Source organism: Talpa occidentalis, unplaced genomic scaffold, assembly GCF_014898055.3.
Source record: "Talpa occidentalis isolate TD23 unplaced genomic scaffold, MPIMG_talOcc4v2.1 talOcc4.5, whole genome shotgun sequence".
Taxonomy (NCBI): domain Eukaryota; kingdom Metazoa; phylum Chordata; class Mammalia; order Eulipotyphla; family Talpidae; genus Talpa; species Talpa occidentalis.
In genome coordinates this window covers 19,017,266-19,036,199 of record NW_023604861.1, presented here as the reverse complement: position 1 = coordinate 19,036,199, position 18,934 = coordinate 19,017,266, and the positions used below count along the sequence as shown (strand labels likewise).

The 18,934-nt window shown below is 35.1% G+C and overlaps 1 pseudogene; it reads left to right on the top strand.

Annotated features, from left to right (window-relative positions):
* The first annotated feature begins 13,935 nt into the window (after window positions 1-13,935).
* LOC119259678 (ubiquitin-conjugating enzyme E2 variant 1-like) lies at window positions 13,936-18,590 on the top strand (annotated as a pseudogene).
* Window positions 18,591-18,934: the final 344 nt, after the last annotated feature.

Sequence of the window (18,934 nt, the reverse complement as noted above, 5' to 3'; positions counted from 1 at the left end):
GTTTGGATTTGGATCCTGGCTACATTTAGTAGGTAAATGTTTCTCCTGTCAGTATCCATTCTTCTCCTCTGGGGGTGACAGGTGGGCTGCAATTATTTGGAAATACCAGGGTTTTAGAGGCTGTCCCTAGGATGGCAAAAGGTGAATGGCCAAAGGTTGAGAATGCAAAATGTCTAGGCCCCAGGAAAGTCTCTCACAGAGACTAACCAAACCAAAATGCCAGTAATGACCACGTGGAGGACAAATAAAAAGAGGGAGCAGAACTACTAACTGTTCTCTTTGGAATCAATGAGAAGCATTAGTTATTTTAAAATCATTAATAACCACACAATGGAGTTTAAAATATCAGAAAAATACAGGCATGGAAATATTTTAGAAAATCTAGAAACCCATAAATATAACAATGAATGCAATCTTAAAAATGTTTGTTCATATAAACACTAATAATTCATCAGTCCTGAAAAGGAAGACTGTTTTTATTCTCTGTATTATTTCCCCTATTCCTTTGCTATTGTTTTAGAGTAAAGATTACCTTCACCTGGAATTCATTTCCTTCTCTCTCTAGTTCTAATTTAAATGCCACTTTTCCTGTTAAAGGCCTTTCCCCTTTCAAGCAAATTTAGCTCCTCTGTCTTAAAATTATCTTAATATAATTTTCATCTCCTATTAGTCGAACTGTGGCCACATCTAATTTAAATAAATATTTGTTTGTGCACATAACATACATGGTAGGTACAGCCCATATTTGTCATGTAAAACATGTGGGAAGCTGTTAGGGATCGTTCTCTTTACTTGGGAAAATAGGATCTAAGCCTATAATTAAAATCTACATTAGTGAGTTATAAGAGAGGTCCTTGTGAGCCTAAAGTAATTCCCTTAATTTATGTGAGGAAGCAAGAAAAATCTATGTAATTAACAGATATTGAGTTGAGGACTGATGGATGGCCAAATAAAGAATATGGGGTGAGTCTGCCAGAAAGACCAATCTACAGAGTGAGGAGGCAGAGAGGACAGATCAGCATGGACAGTAGGACCCTTCAAGAAGTTCCAGCACTGGGCCTCCCCTGGTGGCGCAGTGGTTGAGCGCTGGGCTGTGAAGCTGCCTGCAGCCTCTACAGTGCCAGTTCAATCCCCAGCCACCAGCGAGGGTCCCACATGGCGCAACAGACCTCTCCTGCCACCTGCTGCTCCCCTCAGCAGTGTATTTGGTCGGTTTGCCTGTTCTGTTTCCTGCTCTGGCTCTGGTGAATTCTCTCACCCTCCCGGGCTTCTAACTGTACCCAGTGCTTGTATAAATAAATAAATAAATCTTAAAAAAAAAAAAATAAGTTCCAGCACTGAATGTGACTGGTATGCTCAGTATGAAAGGAAATGAAGACTCCAAAGAGATGAGACCAAATCACAGCAGGACAAAGGTATCTCTTTACTACTGAAGATAATTAGATTTTATCTTAGACCTTAGACCATGTGAAGACATTAACAGATTTTATGAAGAAGACTGTCAAGTTCATATTTATGATTTATAAAGATCATTATTTTCCTATTATGAGTGAACAGAGTTGTTAGTGTTGTACTCATGATGTGTTGTGCTCATGAAGAATTATTTAGGGGAAGGACTGTATCTTGCCTGTGTTTTCATCCCCAAATCTGACACTTAGCTCCTTAGCTTTCTCCAGCTCAGCTGAGCTCCTAATTAGTATACCCACTATATTGTGAACCATCATATTATATCTTGTTCCAGAAATTTTCATTATCCAAAAGAAAAACAATAACTGAATAAATATTCCTCATGAGGTAGGCAAGGAGCTAGAGCGGTGATCAGTCAGAAATTTCTTGTATTATATAATACAAATTTATTTCAGTTAGTATATTCAATTAAAAAAAAAGTAAGCTGAAATGTCTCCATTAGAGCAATTTGAATGAAATATTGAGAACTACAACAAGAAGTAGATAATAAAGTTTGCAATGCTAGCTGTCTTTACAACTTAAGGAGTAGCTATTAATTGTGTAAACTTCATCTATTCAAATCCAAAGGATAGAAGAAGTAATGAGTAAAAATTTCATAGAAATGTAAATAGGCAAAATAATAGTGTGATGATTTTAATAATTGAAAATGAATCTCCCCCATAAGAATTATATAGGACTTGTTAAACATGAAAATTTGAGCTGGATGATACCTATTTTCATTTCCACTGTTAAACTATTTTATTGAATTAATTTACAAATCAAAAGAAAATTTTAGGGCCTCCCCTGGTGGCGCAGGCAGTTAAGCACCGTACTGTGAAGCTGTCGGCATCCTCTGCAGCGGCTGATTCGATCCCCGCCAGCTGGTGAGGGTCCCACATGGCGCGCAGACCTCTCCTGCCTCCCACTGCTCCCCTCAGCAGTGTATTTCATCAGTCTGCCTATTCTGTACCCCACTCTGTCTCTGGTGAATCCTCTCACCCTCCCGTGCATCTGGCCTGTACACCGTTTCTTGTATAAATAAATAAATCTTTTAAAAAAGGAAAATTTTAGAGGTAAGCATTAAAAACAATATTACTAGGACCAAAATTATTGGACCATATTACAAATTATTTTCATCTTGTCTTTGTTGATAAGACTATACTTCTCAGAGGTGCTGCATTTAACATGTTAAATCTGCTCTAATAGTGTGCTAGGTTATGAAATCTGTGCTTAATATTTTGCCAACATTCAGTGAGGCTGAAATATCAAACTCTCTAACATAATGTAGAAAAAAAAATCTAAAAGCTTAGGAAAATAGGAATGTAGGAAGAGATGTATCATGTGCCATCTGCTTCCCCATTATATAGCACTGTTTTTTTCAGGTTCAGAATCTCTAGAGTGCTAAGTTCTGTGAAGCGGGAAGGTCTCACACAGTGCAAGCCAAATGCATATAACCACAAAATAAATTTATTGGGGGAATCCACATTACAATAAATAATCAAATTGGCTGCAAAAGCAGGGGAAGGTAATGAAACTCTTGGTAATTTTCAGGTGACTGGTGATATAGATGAGGCTGGAAACGTTTAGCGAGCTCTAAGAATCCATCTGTCTATAAGAAGAAGAGGGTCACCCTGTCTCTTCTCAGGGCGAGAGTACCTTTTGCTCTCCAAACCCTGGAGAAGCTTCATGACCATAGGTATGAGCCCATAAGCACTTCAGCTGCATCAATGTAGGGTCCTAATTTATGCTACTTTTCAGAGGTATCAAATAGGGACAATCTCTTCATTTTGATATGGGTGTCTGTTCACACATTCAGGTTTTTTAATATTTATTTTATTTATATAAGAGCCAAGGTACAGTTCAGATATGTGGGAGGGTCAGAGGATTCACCAGAGACAGTGGGGAACAGAACAGGCAGACTGACTGAAATACACTGCTGAGGGGAGCAGCGGGTGAGACAGGAGAGGTCTGCTCGCCATGTGGGTTGCTCCAAGGCCGGCGGGGATTGAACCGGCGCTGCAGAGGCTGCAGACAGCTTCACAGCGCTGTGCTCAACCACCTGCGCCACCAGGGAGGCCCTCACATTCGGGTTTTTAACTGTCCTTGGCTTCCAGATGTCTGTCTATGTGTCTTTGTAAACATGAGGTTGCTTTTTACCCATAACTTAAAATTACTATCACAGTGAACCAGACCTTTCTATCAGCCAGGTCGAAACAATGTCAATACATGTAAATCCTTGATTAGTTAGGATCACAGTGCAGTAACAGCAAATACATATGACAATCATAGAAGGATTGAAAAGGACATGTCCTTCCCTAAGCCACAGGTAATAGATGACCACATGAAAAGGACAACAGCACCGAAAGGCACCATGGCAGCAGTCCTGTGTGGGCTGGAGATTATGGTAGAAATACGTCCATGGATGTGGGCTTCTATCATGAGGAGAAAGGATCCTGGAGTGGCACATGCTGGAGGAATATTTACATGATAGAGAAGGGAAGAACATGTTCCACAAAGTGATAATAATGTTTTGAATCTCATGGATCTCTGGCAGGTGCTAATTAATCACGGGATACCAATATTAGAATAGATGGACAATTTGTAAAAGTTCTATGTAACAAACTCTGGATTTGGTGCCTATGAAATTTCTGACATCATCATGATTAAATCTAATGAATAAAGGTAATATGTTAAATGGTGAGGGATAAAACCTACTTCCTCTACTAAATTCTTTAGAATTCAGAATCCAAACAAGAATATTAAATCCACACTGATGGATATGCTAATAAACTCAATGTAGAAATTTTTTCATGATGTATTAATACATTAAATTTTCAAGTTATATACTTTAAATATCTTATAATTTCATTTGTTAATTATGTCTCAATAAAGGTGGCACATAGGACTCTATTTATCCAGGAAGAATTTGTAAAAGGGAATACATGTAGCAAAATTGGAAAATAAAAAGTTCATCTTGATATAGCCCAGATGTGATTAATTGCAGGAAGTTGTTATCAGTTCTGGGCTGGGGAAACAAAGGTGGAGGAAAGCAATCCTGTACTATAGGAGCTGACCATGAAGGAACTTGTCATCATGCTGTGTGATCAGATTTCTGAGGTTCATACACATAGCTAGTACTCAGATAACTGGAAAGACCACACTGCAGTTGGTCTTAGCTTAGAGCTAAGATCTGATGCTCAGGCAAGAAAACAATGTAGTTAACTGGCATAAGCATTTCTAAGATCCATGACTCTCCTTAGCAGTGGCAAAAGAAACTAAAGCTGTGCTTTACAGCTGGTGTGTTGCTGACTGAGATGAAAGACAGGAAGTGTCTTCTCTTCCTGTAAATTCTAATCACCCAAAAAGTGTCTACAATTGCCAGACTCATAGAAGAAGTCATCAGGCATTGTAGTGCAAAATAAGCTCCAGAATCACAGGGAAGACTCTAGAATAGAGAACTTAGGACTGGAAGAACAAAAAAAAAAAAAAAAAAAAAAAAAGCAAGGACACTAAAGAGAATGGTTATTTCTAAAATTTTAATTTAAACTAGATTGTTATATATTTAGGAATTTATGTGAAATCAGAGCAAATATACCTGTAGTTTTTTCTCTGAGTACACAAAAATTCCATAAAAGATAGTAAAATGAGGAAGGGAAAATACTAAATTTATTTTTGTAGCTGGACCAAGCATAAGAAAATAGACAATGTGCATTGTAGCTGATAGCTGTAATATTGTGTTGTGGACAAGCAGGAAAGAAAGCATATCACTAAATGCAGAGACATGGGAGCACTTTCTGCATCTGTAAACTTGGAAATGGCATGAGAGATTTTCCATTAAATATGTCACTATTCCTAAGAAAATCCAAAATAAGTTTAGTAGCGTAACATTTAACTTACAACCATGTCTGACTTCAAAGTGTAACTAAAACAGCCTTATTGCTATTCAGCAGGCAGATAAGAATTTATCTGTTTTGAGAAAGCTATCCACAGATTTACAGGGGTTACAAAGTTATACATTGCGAGATGCTATTCAGGATAATTACAAAATAGCATTCAAGAATCTCCTTGTAAATTAAAAATAACACTAACAAGAATAGAACAGAATGGGCCGCATGTAATTTAACAGTTCATTTAAGGGTGATAGGTAGAAATAAAGGGATAAAGGCTTATTTTTATCAACAGAAATATAACTACATGTATATCATAATTAATGTGATTATTCATAATTAATGTGATCAAGACTTCACTCATAGAATATCCAAAGGAAATACACTGTGTGAAGGCAGTATTTCAAGAATGTTGTCTCCCTTCCTTCCTTATGGTTTAGAATACTCATTATAAATATAAGTTTTGTTAATGTGTGTTTCTGTATGAAATTTTGTGTATAGGTTCTTCAACACAGAATATATGAAAAACTTATACTGATAAGTGCTGAATTCTCAGTAAGAAATGAGAATTTCATATTGTTAATTGAACGATAAATATATATACTATAGCATGGAGGATCCTGAGCCTATAGAGGTTTTAAGTCAGCCATAATCTATGGAAAAGATCAGCTGTAAAGAAATCTTGTTGGGATTTTTTTTCTCCCACCATTACGATGAGCTCCCCCATGACATTGTCGCCACTGGAAGAAAACAGACCCACATATCCACAAATAACAAAATAGACATAATTTAACATAAAATTTTATGTCATAACTCCTGTATTTCTCACACACAGATTGCATCTTTCCATAGTGAGAACCATCCCCTGTATGTAAACAATGTGTTTTCTTCAACACAGAATATTAGAAGATTACTATAACTTCTTGAAAGATTTTTTTTTTTTTGCATTGCATTTTTTCAGTTGTCACAAAGATCTGTAAGCAAGGACCTAACTTATGGGGGTTGGCAAGCGGCTGATCAGAACTCTCCCTCTGTCAGTCTGCTTCTCCAGGCCACTCCTCATTGAATTTGAAAATAAAGTTCCTTTCCTCTATACAGCACTGACTATTATTTTTCAGTGAACAGCACACCTATAGCTAAACATTTTCAATTTCTTAATTGTAAACAGCTTGAAATATTCTAGGCTAATTGAAATTACAGATCAATTTTACATCTCTTCTAGACTCCTCATTTTTGTCTATTTCATTTTTGTCTATTTTGTCTATGTAACAACTTCAGATTCCACAGTTCTTATTTCACCATATTTTATTTTATTGTCATAGCATTTTCCTTTCCTTAGGCCCTTACTACATATGTAAAGTAGTGCTTTGTGCTTTCCTTGGCATTTATACAATGTTCCATTAAATAGTGTTTTATCAATGGTTATTTATTAAAGGGCATCATTTTCTATAGGATGATCTACAAAATGCTGGTGGCTGGTTTTGCTTATGGTGTCTGCACCTTGATATAAACCTGCCCTTTTTTCATTGCTTCACTTTCTACTATCTGGAGTTGGAGTTGTTGAATATCTCAGAATATTTCTTTTTGGAATTCACATTCTGATTAATAAGAACTGAACCCCAATATCATAGAAGACACAGAACAGTTAAACCAAAAGAAACATAGGTGAAAAAAAAGACAATATAAACAATATCTAAGTGCATGGGGAAAACTTGAAAATATATTGAGATGAAAAATCTTACCATAAAAGGAATTCTGTATTTAATCAGGACAACAGTATTCAGACAGAATGTTCAGAATAACCAGTTCTTTACAAATAGCTACTTTGAACATAAAACATTTGTTTTGAATGGGAAATTTTGGTCTATTTAGCAAAGTGAGCAAATATGTAGTGTTCACAGTTTTGTTGCCTATGTTTATGCTGTTCTATGGACATGCTTAGATTTTGAGAAATGGCATTAAATTATAACCAACTATTAAATAAAACAATTTACATCAGTTAGAGTGTTTGGTTTCAACTGATATAATAATTGACTGATAGTTTACTCAAATAGTTCTTTTTTCTCACAAAAAGTCCAGAATTAAAACAAAATTGATGTTGTCACTAGGGTTGGACCATTGATGTTTTTCCAGAGTAATATTTTTTATTTGCAAGCAAAAGGAGAACAGTTTTGGTGTAGGTGACATCACATGTCAAAAACACTCATTTACTTGCAAGAACTGGAAACACGGGCCTTCACTCCTGCATAGCATCCACTGACTATGGCTGCAAGCATATTCTTCCTAGCAGATGTCTCATTAATTTTACTGCTTATGAGTCTCCTTTAGGAATTTGTGATTATGACTCCAGACTATAGTAGTATCCAGGGACTTGGCTCTATACCCCCATAACATATAATGTTCATATTTAATGAATACGTGATTGTTCTTTGGGTGAATAGTTCATTCATTTACTTCCAGTTTCCCTTTATACTAATTCCCCTGTAGGTCTCTTCTAGTTTTTCCTTTATATATTATTTTCTCTCTTCTACCTGCCTTCTTGCTCTTCTTCAATATTTACTTCTTGCTTCTGAGCACATGCGTTTGATGCTACTTTCTTTTCCTTTTTTCTTATTATCTCTTTGTGTTTCCATCTACTTAAATCCTCTTTTCTCCTTCCTTCCCTCTTCATCCTGTGCTACAACATAAGTTTTTGTCTCATATAGTTGCTTTCCTGTTTATATATTTCACTGTTTCTCACTGTTTTTATAGCTGGTTTGCTGTCTCCTTGCTTCTACATATCTTACTTTTTTCCTCCATCATTTTAAAGACAACACTTTTATTTATATTTCTTATAATTTCTCCTTGTTCAGTTCCAATTCTTATCTCAAATAGAAATGAATATGATTTTACATGAAGAGTTTCAAATATTTAGATGCATTTTTAAAAAAAAATTATTTTATGTATTTTTTACATTTTTCATTTTTGCACAATGTATGATGCAGTTTCATCTTGGTCATACTCCCCATACAATTCCCCCCCTCTTAGATGCATTCTTTTACTAACAGAAAAATAACCAAATATCCCATAATTGTATAAACACCCAATATTACTAAACTGTACTTGAACACTTTCTTAATGAAAATGAATGCGATCTCATCAGTGTAGCATTTCAGTGTGTATACAGAGTTTGCATAAAATGCAAGCTTTCTTTTAAACCATGAAAAGTCTTTGCACTGTAAGCTAAGAATGATAATGGCAAGATAAACAGAGACACAGAGAAGACATAGATGGATGGTAGAATGATTAATGCTGTATCTACACAGTACAGGTGTTTGGTACTTCAGCAAGTGGTCAGAAAACAAATTGAACATTTATTCTTCCTGACAAAGGGATTAAGAAATGTGGTTGATTATACCTTTATAAATGAAGCTCTAAGTAAACTGCTGTCTTGATGGATTTCTTTGGTATTTGCTAACACTGCAACTGAACATTCTGCTGGGAATTCTTTTATTTGTGTTTGTTTCCTGAAGATGTGAATTAACTCATAATTAATGGGATTAATAAAGATATTATGAAACAGCTGTGATAGTTTTATTAATAACTACACTGGATTCTAAGTAAACACAAAATATTTTAAATACAATGATGGTGTTTGCATATAATTTTCCCAAAAACAAAATGTCAGATCTTAAAACATGTCACAAGAACATGATGGGTAACAAGTAGCTTAAAGTGGCATCTAATTCTGAGTCTATCACAATCTAGACTTACTGTTTATTTGAAAGCAAAGAGCTAGATTTATTCATTCCCATATATTCAATCTAGATGGCATCATGTATCAAGCACTTTTTGAGTACCTTCTACCTACCAGGTACTATAAGGAAACAAAGCTTCTGATATGTTGAAACAAAGCAGTAAGTTGAAAGACCTGGCAACGGCATGTAAAAAGCAAAGGATAATGAAGTGGGCAAACATGTGGCTATGAGAGACAATCATGTGAGTGGGGAACTTTTTTCAGAGACATCTATCACAGAGAGCTCTAAAAAGATATTACTTAGCATCAGATCTGAAGGGTGACAAAGGACCAGTTATGTAATCACTAGGCTGTAGGCAAATAATTCCAATTACAACATATAGTTCAGGAAGAAATAACTTGACTCTTTCAATAACCGGAAAAAACTACCGACACAGTCTTAGCATAATGTGACAGAGGGATTGCTGCAAGTTAGGGAAAGATTACATATTGAGTTTGGATTTTGTTCTAAGTATACAAAGAAGAGGACCACTAATGTGGTTTTCAGTTACCCAGTTTGTAATGAAATATACATTAATTTTAAACTTTTGATATGTATAAAATCATTTAATATTTACTATTTTGAATATATGTTTAAAAAGTATAACAAAACTTTATACATCTATCACTCACATTGAACTACTGAAGTTACCATAAAATAGTTTTCTCTTAGCTATTTGCCTAATTAATCACTACACTTCACAGGTTATCACATATCATTTTTAGATACCTCATTAGCTGTAAGAAGCATATGCATCTTTTGTCTAGTAAATACTTCTTGAGAGACTTAATGAATGGTATGACCATTTTTTTAGTAGATGTAGCCACATGATAAAATAATTTTCCTCTTGCATCAAAATAGAACGATCAATGGTGGAAAAAAGTCTAAGTGTTTCACATTAAAAGAAATGAAAACGATCTGGGAAGACTACCCCTTAAGGATTTGATCAGTGTCCCTAAGCATTGAGTCTATTGGTCTTCCTGGGTTTCATATAGAAAAATCTGAAGCAAGAAAAGCAACCATTGCTTATAAACTGCCAACGTAGGATTTGAGTATTTCTTCCCACACATACCTTACAGATCAAATGAAGGGTAAGGGTTTGGAGAGTTTCAACTAAATATTTTAGAGATTAAGAAACCTGCTCAGCAAGGAGATTCTAGCAGCAAGAGGGTTTGGAGTGACCAATTGATTGAGCTGATATAGGTGGTTAGAGGAACAAGCATGTTAAATGTCTTTTCACCTTTGTACCCCCAGATCGGTATGTAATGGCATTTGTAGCAGTCTGTTGGTTTTAAGCAAAGGAAAACATTCAAACAGAATATTTTAGACTATTACACCATTGGAGATATTACACCTATCTTTGTTCTTTTCTACCTTCCCTATTTAACATGTCTAAAGAGTAAAGATTTGACTTTAAACTCAACAACAAATAAACTAGTTAGAGTGTTGTGAGATCTTCTACCAGGTCCATTTTTATCAATCATGTCCCTAAGAGAAAAACAAAGGTACACTGAATTTAGTATAATTCCTGGATAATTTAATAAATGGACAATTTAACAAGAGTGGCAACTGATGAATAGTTAGATTGGGAGCTGGAGGTCAAGAGATGTCAGTTAGTCTATATAGGTGAACTCCCTAGAGGAGAAAGCAATGTGATAAAAGGATGGAAGATGGATGTGAAGAGACAGGAAGAACATATCCGGTACACTATTAAAGAAAGGAAAAGAAATCTCCAGCAGAGCATAGCTGAAAAAAGTTGATTCCACAGAAAATGCATTATATATTTAACCCACCAAGTTCAAACTGTAAATTACACTAAGACCTAGATTTACCAGAATCATAGCTTCTGAAACTGTATTGTTAGGAGCTTTAAAAAAAAAACTATTTTCTTGAACATCTTTTTAAATTTTAGATTATATTTAGAAGAGAAATCGTTAGATATGATCAGGGTGAAAGTGAATCAATAATTTTCTCAGATAAAGGAGTCTAAATTTCTATTTCCAAAGACAAGCTTTGTCTTAGAAAAGTAGTAAGAGTCATGTGATAGCAGTAGAAATGAAGTTGCCTTTGCCATCAAAGTCAGCTGTGATTGATTTTTGGCTCTATAATTTAATAGTTGGGTGTCATTAAAGTCACTTGCCCCTTTTTTGGTGCCTTGATTTCTTCATTCATTAAATATTATATGTCCACCTTTTTCTGTACAGATAAATGAGGCTTAATGATGGTAAGTATATTAGTTGGGATGGCCCGTGGCTCACTGTAACTAATTCATCTAAAGAGTTAATTTTTTTAACAGACGAAAAACATAGGTCATAAGAAGGTAATATTGAACATACCATAATTGAGTAGTTTGTACTGTCCTTTAAAAAAGTTGACAAATTTGGTTTTGGTCTGAAAAGGATCAATGAATCATTATCTTTAGATAGGCATAGACAGTTCAAGAAGGAATTTTTCATTCTAGAAATGTGATTTACTAAACTATCAACCAATTTGTCACAACCAATTAAGGTCATCATTCTGTACGATCTCTGCACATTTAATCATTGTCAGGGAACAAACTGATAAGTATCCCATGTGACAAAGTCAGCTTAAAATTGGGGCGTTGACATAGGGTTGTTGCAAACAGATGCAGTTGCAGAAGATGATGAGAACCCAAAGTGAAATTATCAAGGCAACGTGGGATACAAAGGATTAGTAGTTAACATTAAAGCAAGGAGAGCTGAGAATCTATGAAGGCGTACTATGATTATTTACTCTTTTTTTTTTTTTAAGATTTATTTATTTATTTATACAAGCACTGGGTACAGTCAGATGCGCAGGAGAGTGAGAGAATTCACCAGAGCCAGAGCGGGGAGCAAAACAGGCAGACTGACGAAGTACACTGCTGAGGGGAGCAGCGGGCATGGCAGGAGAGGTCTGCTGCACCATGTGGGACCCTCGCTGGTGGCCGGGGATCAAACCAGTGCTGCAGAGGCTGCAGGTAGCTTTGCAGCCCAGTGCTCAACCACTGCGCCACCAGGGAGGCCCTATGATTATTTACTCTTATGTTTATTCTGGTTTCCTGAATCCACAGTCAGGGAACTGCTGTCTTTTAAACGTCTTGCCTCTCTTTGGAATATCATACTGTCTCATCTCAACTTTCCACCTGAAAGGCTTAGTTTCTATTGTCTAGTCATGAGTTAGACCAACACATAACTTAGGTAAATTTCTATTGAATTAAATGTGTTAACCCTTAAGCCCTATGCATTGGTCTCTCATAACTTTTATATACTGTGATATCAGTGTGACTAATATGACTACTAGTATGACTAATAATAATGGCCAATGAGATAAAGTTATGCCTTTTCATTACCAGGTTCAAGTAGTTTGTTTGCCATATGATGCCTTTTTAATAAATAAATTCATGGATGGCTGAAATAATGGATGAACTTGATACTTGATACTACACTGCCATTAATCAAGGTACCCAGAGTTTGCAGTAAGTCATGGTTACTTAGCCCTGATTTGACCTCCAAAAAAAATCACTGGAGTTCTTTCAAGCTGCTTAGTAGAGCTCGTATCTTCTTCTACCCTGTGTTCTTTCCTATGTTGTTATCAAGTTTTCATTACTTTTTAAATGCAGATATTTTAAATTTTAAATGAATCAATTAATTTTATACTTTTGACTACAGAGTAAAATATTAATTTAAAAAAATTATGATTTAGTGATCCCTGCACTGCCTAACCCAAGATTGGAATATAGTATTATAAAAACTGATACTATTAAAAATTGATATTAATGGATAGATTGATGCTGACTCAGACTCATCCTTTCCTAGGCAAGTTATTAGCACATTCTAGACAGGTCCAATATGACTAAGTTAAGATTCAATTAGGAAAAATGAAGGAAGTTTACATTATTTGGATTATTTATAATTATTGTTTTGTTATACATATAAAAGATGTTTTGGTATAATAATTATAGACTGCATTAAGGCCTTAGTTACTGTAGTAAATACTATTTTCTAAGATATATAAAAATTATACTATTTATATTTAGATATACAGATGAGTATATAAAACATTTTATTTGTATGACATATTTTTATGACTTATGAGGTAACACATTCCTACAAAAAACATATTTACATGAAGACTTGGATATTTCATGAAAGATTCTATAATAGCGGCACCAGTAGGAATCAGAGTAATCATATAAAAAAATTGGGATGAAACCCTTCTCTCTCTCTCTCTCTCTCTCTCTCTATATATATATATATATATATATATATATATATATATACTGACCTAGAGAGAAAAATAATACATTACACCATAACATCCATAAACCATCTGGCAAAGTAAACTCAAGCTATTTCATAAAGGAAAATTCCCCAACCATGAAGCAAAACATTTGATAAGGAAATTGCACTAGAAAATTTGCTTTGAGAAAGTAACAGAGGAAACAAATGTTTTCGTTGTTGTTTGGGTTTGTGTGTGTGTGTGTGTCTGCTTTGGTGACACTTTTATAGGTAAATTCCAGGTCTCAAAATAGTAACTAAGTTTACCTCTACCAACATTTCTGAAAAAAAAAAAAAAAAAAAAAAAAAAAATGGTTTCTCTACCCACACAGGTTATAAAAAACTTTCAAATGGATTTTGGATCACTCTAGAAGAATTATAGCTTTACGCTTCTTTTGGGGTGGTTTACCAAGATGACTCCAGAGTAGACTAACTTTCATTGCATATTTTAAAAGACACATTTAGTGTAATGATCAGACTATTACATTTTAATCAACTGCATTATTGCAAAAAAAAAAAAAACTACATTAAAAATACTTTGTCGGAATGCCTTATACTCTCTACAGAACAGAAAGTAAAATAACCTGTTATATAATTAGTTACAAATGCAGTCTTAAAGTTTTTCCCTATATACATGAACATTGTCTAAAGCATGTCTTCTTTATAGCAAGTATGGTCTGCCACAACTGTGCTCGGCTGACTTCACAAATCTTTCCTGTTACTTCTCTGGCTTTCTTCTCATGCTAAGTTTTGCTCCCTGGCAGTTAATTAAAACCTTCTGTCACTGCCATAGCTACTGCTGCTGCTTGAACCACTAGAGTCATCTTAGTTGTGTGGTTTGGCAAAGTATTGATCTGTAAGTGCCAGAGCTTCTGTCTCCAGAGTTTCTTCATTTCATAGGTCTAAAATGTGAAGTCTGATTGTTAAAATTTCCAAAATCACTATAACTTCTGCCACTTCCAAAATTCCTTTCATCCTTATCAAATCCTAATTATCCCCACTGCCACCGTATTTACCATCACCAGAACTGTCACCAAAGCCACCTTGCTAATGAAGTTCTTGATGACCAAAATCATCATACCCACCAAATTTATCATCACACCCACCACCAAAGTTTCCAGAACCATTTTGAATTCTTTGGCTGGATGAAACACCATCTCTTGCTTAGAAAGGACTTTCTCTTACTTCACAGTTGTGGCCATTCACAGTATGGTATTTCAGAAAGACCATCTTGTCTATGGAATCATGGTCATCAAAAATTAAGCAAAATTTCTCTTTTTGCCACTGCCTTGGTCAGTTATTATCTCAACCACTTCGATTTTCCTAAATTGTTCAAAATATTCTCCTACATGATATTCTTCAGAGTATTCTTTAATGCAATAATAACAATGTTTTTAACATCTAAATTGTGCATCTAACTGCATCTAACTCTTATCTGGTGGCACACATGAAAACCACAAAGCGAACAGCTTAATTTTAGAAAGTTCTGGTCTGAAATTCTTCCTTAGGGATTAGACTGGTGTGTAAGAACCTAGGTGCATTACAAGTATCAGTTGTTTCTGGAAAGGCAATGTTACAGCATCAGAAGTCAGAGCACTACAGATGAACACAGAATATTATGATTCCCAAGACAGTGATATAAGATGAACAATTTTGAGAGGAATAATATTTGAACAAGGGTTAAAGAAACTGGTCTCATCAAATGGGGGACAGAGTTTGGATGAAAAAAAAAAGGGGAGGGCCTCCCTGGTGGTACAGCGGGTTAAACCCCACGCTGTGAGGCTGTCTGTGGCCTCTGAAGTGCAGGTTCAATGCCTGCCGGCAAGGATCCCACATAGTGGGCAGACCTCTCCTGTCATGCCTGCTGCTCCCCTCAGCAGTGTATTTCTGTGGTCTGCCTGTTCTGCTCCCTGCTCTGCCTCTGGTAAGTCCTCTCATCCTCCTGTGCCTCTGGCCTGTATCCCAGATTTTGTATAAAAAATAAAAATAAATCTTTTTTAAAAAGGGGGGGAATAAACTAGAGAAAAGGAATGGATTGATTTTTATGTGTTTTTCAAAAAAAAAAAAACAAAAGAATCTTAAAATATAATGATTAGAAAACATTTTCCACTATGAGGCTATATGAGAATATTATGAAATGTGCCCTGCTATTCTGAATCTCTCTTTTTTTTATTATTATACTTAGGTACATTTTTTGAGTCATTACTTAATGTCTGATGTGATGGCCCCAAGAGGGTGGGGAGAGTCAGTGTTCCATCACTTTCCACCATCTGGAGAAAATAAAATATCTAAGATTTAAAGAAAATAGGTTTGGGGCTATTTCATGACTTTTCTTAGAGGATACATATAAGAACATATTACATATTCTCAACATTCTCTCTCTTACATATTCTCAACATTTTCTATTTTGAATGATTCTGTTACTTTTAAAAAGATACTGTCAACACTGAACATTTTTATTTTATTATTAGTTTAGGCCTAAGTAATATTGTATTTCAATTTCACAATTCCCTTTCAGATAATCATTGTCTTTTTAAAGAATTGATGTATAATTTGTGATACTTTGTACTATGTGTGCTTTGTTAATTCATTCACCTTTGAAACTTGTCTTAGTGACTATGGAAAGAAATAAAGGCTAATTGATGAAGATATTCTTTTTTTTTATTTTTTGCCAGTGAACTTCAACTTTATTTTTTTAATAAATTTCATTTTTATATTCCCCATACAATTGCAACCCCCTTATTTTGATCCCAATCCCTCTCCAACATGCCCCCCATCCCCCATAGAGTGTCTCTGGTTCATAGTTGTTTGTTGATTTTGATTTTCACTTTCTTATAGTTATTCATTTTCCTGGTCCCTTATTTAAGTTTTCTAGATTCCTGCTATGAGTGAGACCATCTGGTATTTTTCTTTTTCTTTCTGGCTTATTTTGCTGAGCATGATCCCTTCCAGCGCCATCCATGTTGCTGCAAATTGTATGTGTTTATCTTTTTTGAATGCTGAGTAATATTCCATGGTGTATATGTACCACATTTGATGAAGATATTCTTGACTTGAAAAGCAGTCCATTGCTTTTAGCAAGCACTCTGTAATTAATATGACTTGTTCAACTTTTTTTTTTTTTAAGATTTATTTATTTATTTATACAAGCACTGGGTACAGTCAGAAGCGCGGGATGGCGAGAGAGTTCACCAGAGTCAGAGAGGAGAGCAGAGCAGGCAGAAGGACAGAAATACACTGCTGGGGGGAGCAGTGGGCGGCAGGAGAGGTCTGCGCGCCATGCGGGACCCTCGCCAGTGGCTGGGGATCGAACCAGCACTGCAGAGGCTGTGGGCAGCTTCGCAACCCAGTGCTCAACCGCTGAGCCACGGGGGAGGCTCGACTTGTTCAATTTTTAATCGAATTTGATGCTTAATTTTAAAAGGCATAAAAACAAATTATATGTATATTTAAACTTCCTGTCAACACTATTGTCTTACTTTCTAATTTTAGAAAATATAGGATTTAAGAGGGAAAATAATGGTTAATCCATGTTTTATTATGTTTTTTCTCAAGATTAGGGTTTGAACAAATATTAACCTGTGAGCTACTGTTATGATGCATTCTTAATTTTAAATAATAAATTCAAGGGAAAGAGAATGAATATTTGATGTTTCCCTTTTTCATCTGATCAGATTTTCTTATGATATATTTGTCTAAGAATATTCAAAGTTTGTCTTTCTGTTTATATGTTTGAGTTTAACAGTTATACTTAAAGTACTATAAAACCCTAGTAGAAGAGACAATAGTGGGGAAATAAGACATAAAAAGATATTGAAAGAGGGAGGTAATTTCATTGCTCAGATGATAGGGGTGTGACTATTTCTGAACTTCTAATGCAGACATGAGAAATGACTAAATTTTATGCTAAATTTACTTATTTCAAGGGATAGAAGAATATCTGCTCTATTAATTTCCTATTGATGCTATAACAATCTACCACATACTCAGTGACTCAAAGTGACATAAATCCATTCCCTTTTTGTTGCAGATTTCAAAAGTTTAAAATAGACCAACATGGGTTCATTGTTTTGGATGCCCCAGGGACAAATCCACATCATTAGCTTTTCTAGCTTCAAAAGTCTGATATGTACCTTGGTTTGTAACCTTCTACCTCCACATCAAAGTTAATCACTTTAACCTCTGCTTTTGCTTTGTAAGAAAAACATGTCCTAGATTATATGCTTTCATTGATGAATTACACCAAACAAAGAACCAATATCATCCTTCTTAAACAGATTCAGAAAAAAAGAAGAGGATCAATTATTTCCAAGCGCATTGAGTTCAGCAACATTCTGATACCAAAGCCAAACAAAAATAGAGTAAATTTAAAGACCACCATCCCTTATTAATTTACATGCAAACATTGTCAGCAAAACAAAAGTAAGAGACAATCAAGAGCATATTAAAAAGAAAATATACTATAAACTAGTGGGTTTTATCCTAGGAAAGAGATGCTTAACCTATGTAAATCAATCAGTGTAATGCATCACATTTATAGGATGGAAAAATAACGCAAGTTCCACTATAGACCATTTAAAATTTAAGAGTGCAACTTTCACTATTTGTGATGGTATAAGATCAATATATTTCAGAGAAGTTATAATGTAGTAAGCCTCTCTCTACCAAAACTCAACCAAAAAAAAAAAAAAACAAAAAACAAAACTAGACAAACCATATATGCTTGATCATCTCAACTGATGCACACTAAACAGTTGACAATCCAATATCTCTAAACAGAGTTGACAATTTAGGAAGAGATGAAAATTTCTTCGTTTTGATACTCTATGTTCATTAAAAATCCACAGATAGAAGAAGGGACCGGCCTTCGAGCGACAGTGACGCAAGATGGCAGCCACCAAGGGCTCAGACAATTTATGAAAACCGAATATACAGCCTTAAAATAGAATGTGGACCCAAATACCCAGCAGCACCCCCCTTTGTAAGATTTGTAACAAAAATTAATTGAATGGAGTTAATAGTTCTAATGGAGTGGTGGACCCAAGAGCCATTATCTGTGCTAGCAAAATGGCAGAATTCATTTAGCATCAAAGTCATCCTGCAGGAGCTGCGGCGCCTCATGATGTCAAAAGAAAATATGAAACTCCCTCAGCCACCGGAAGGACAGTGTTACAGCAATTAATTACAAAGAGAAACCACAACCCCCCCCCCATTCAATTTAAGCAGTCTTCATTTTCCACAATAGTAAGTTTTCTAGATACATCTTGTAGACCTCAAAGTACTGGAAAGGAAGCTTCCATTCTAAGGCAGTTTATCTTAAGATGCTGTAAATGATACTAACTTTTTGTCCATTTGAAATATGTAAGTTGTGCTCTAACAACAACAACAACAAAATAATCCACAGATAACATTTTATTAACTGCTGAAGGATTGAAAGCTTTCTCCCTAAGAGGAAGAAGAAAAAAGTCAGACACAAAAGGCCACATATTTATTGTGTGATTCCTTTGATATTAAATATCAGAGTAGGAACATTCATAAGGACAGA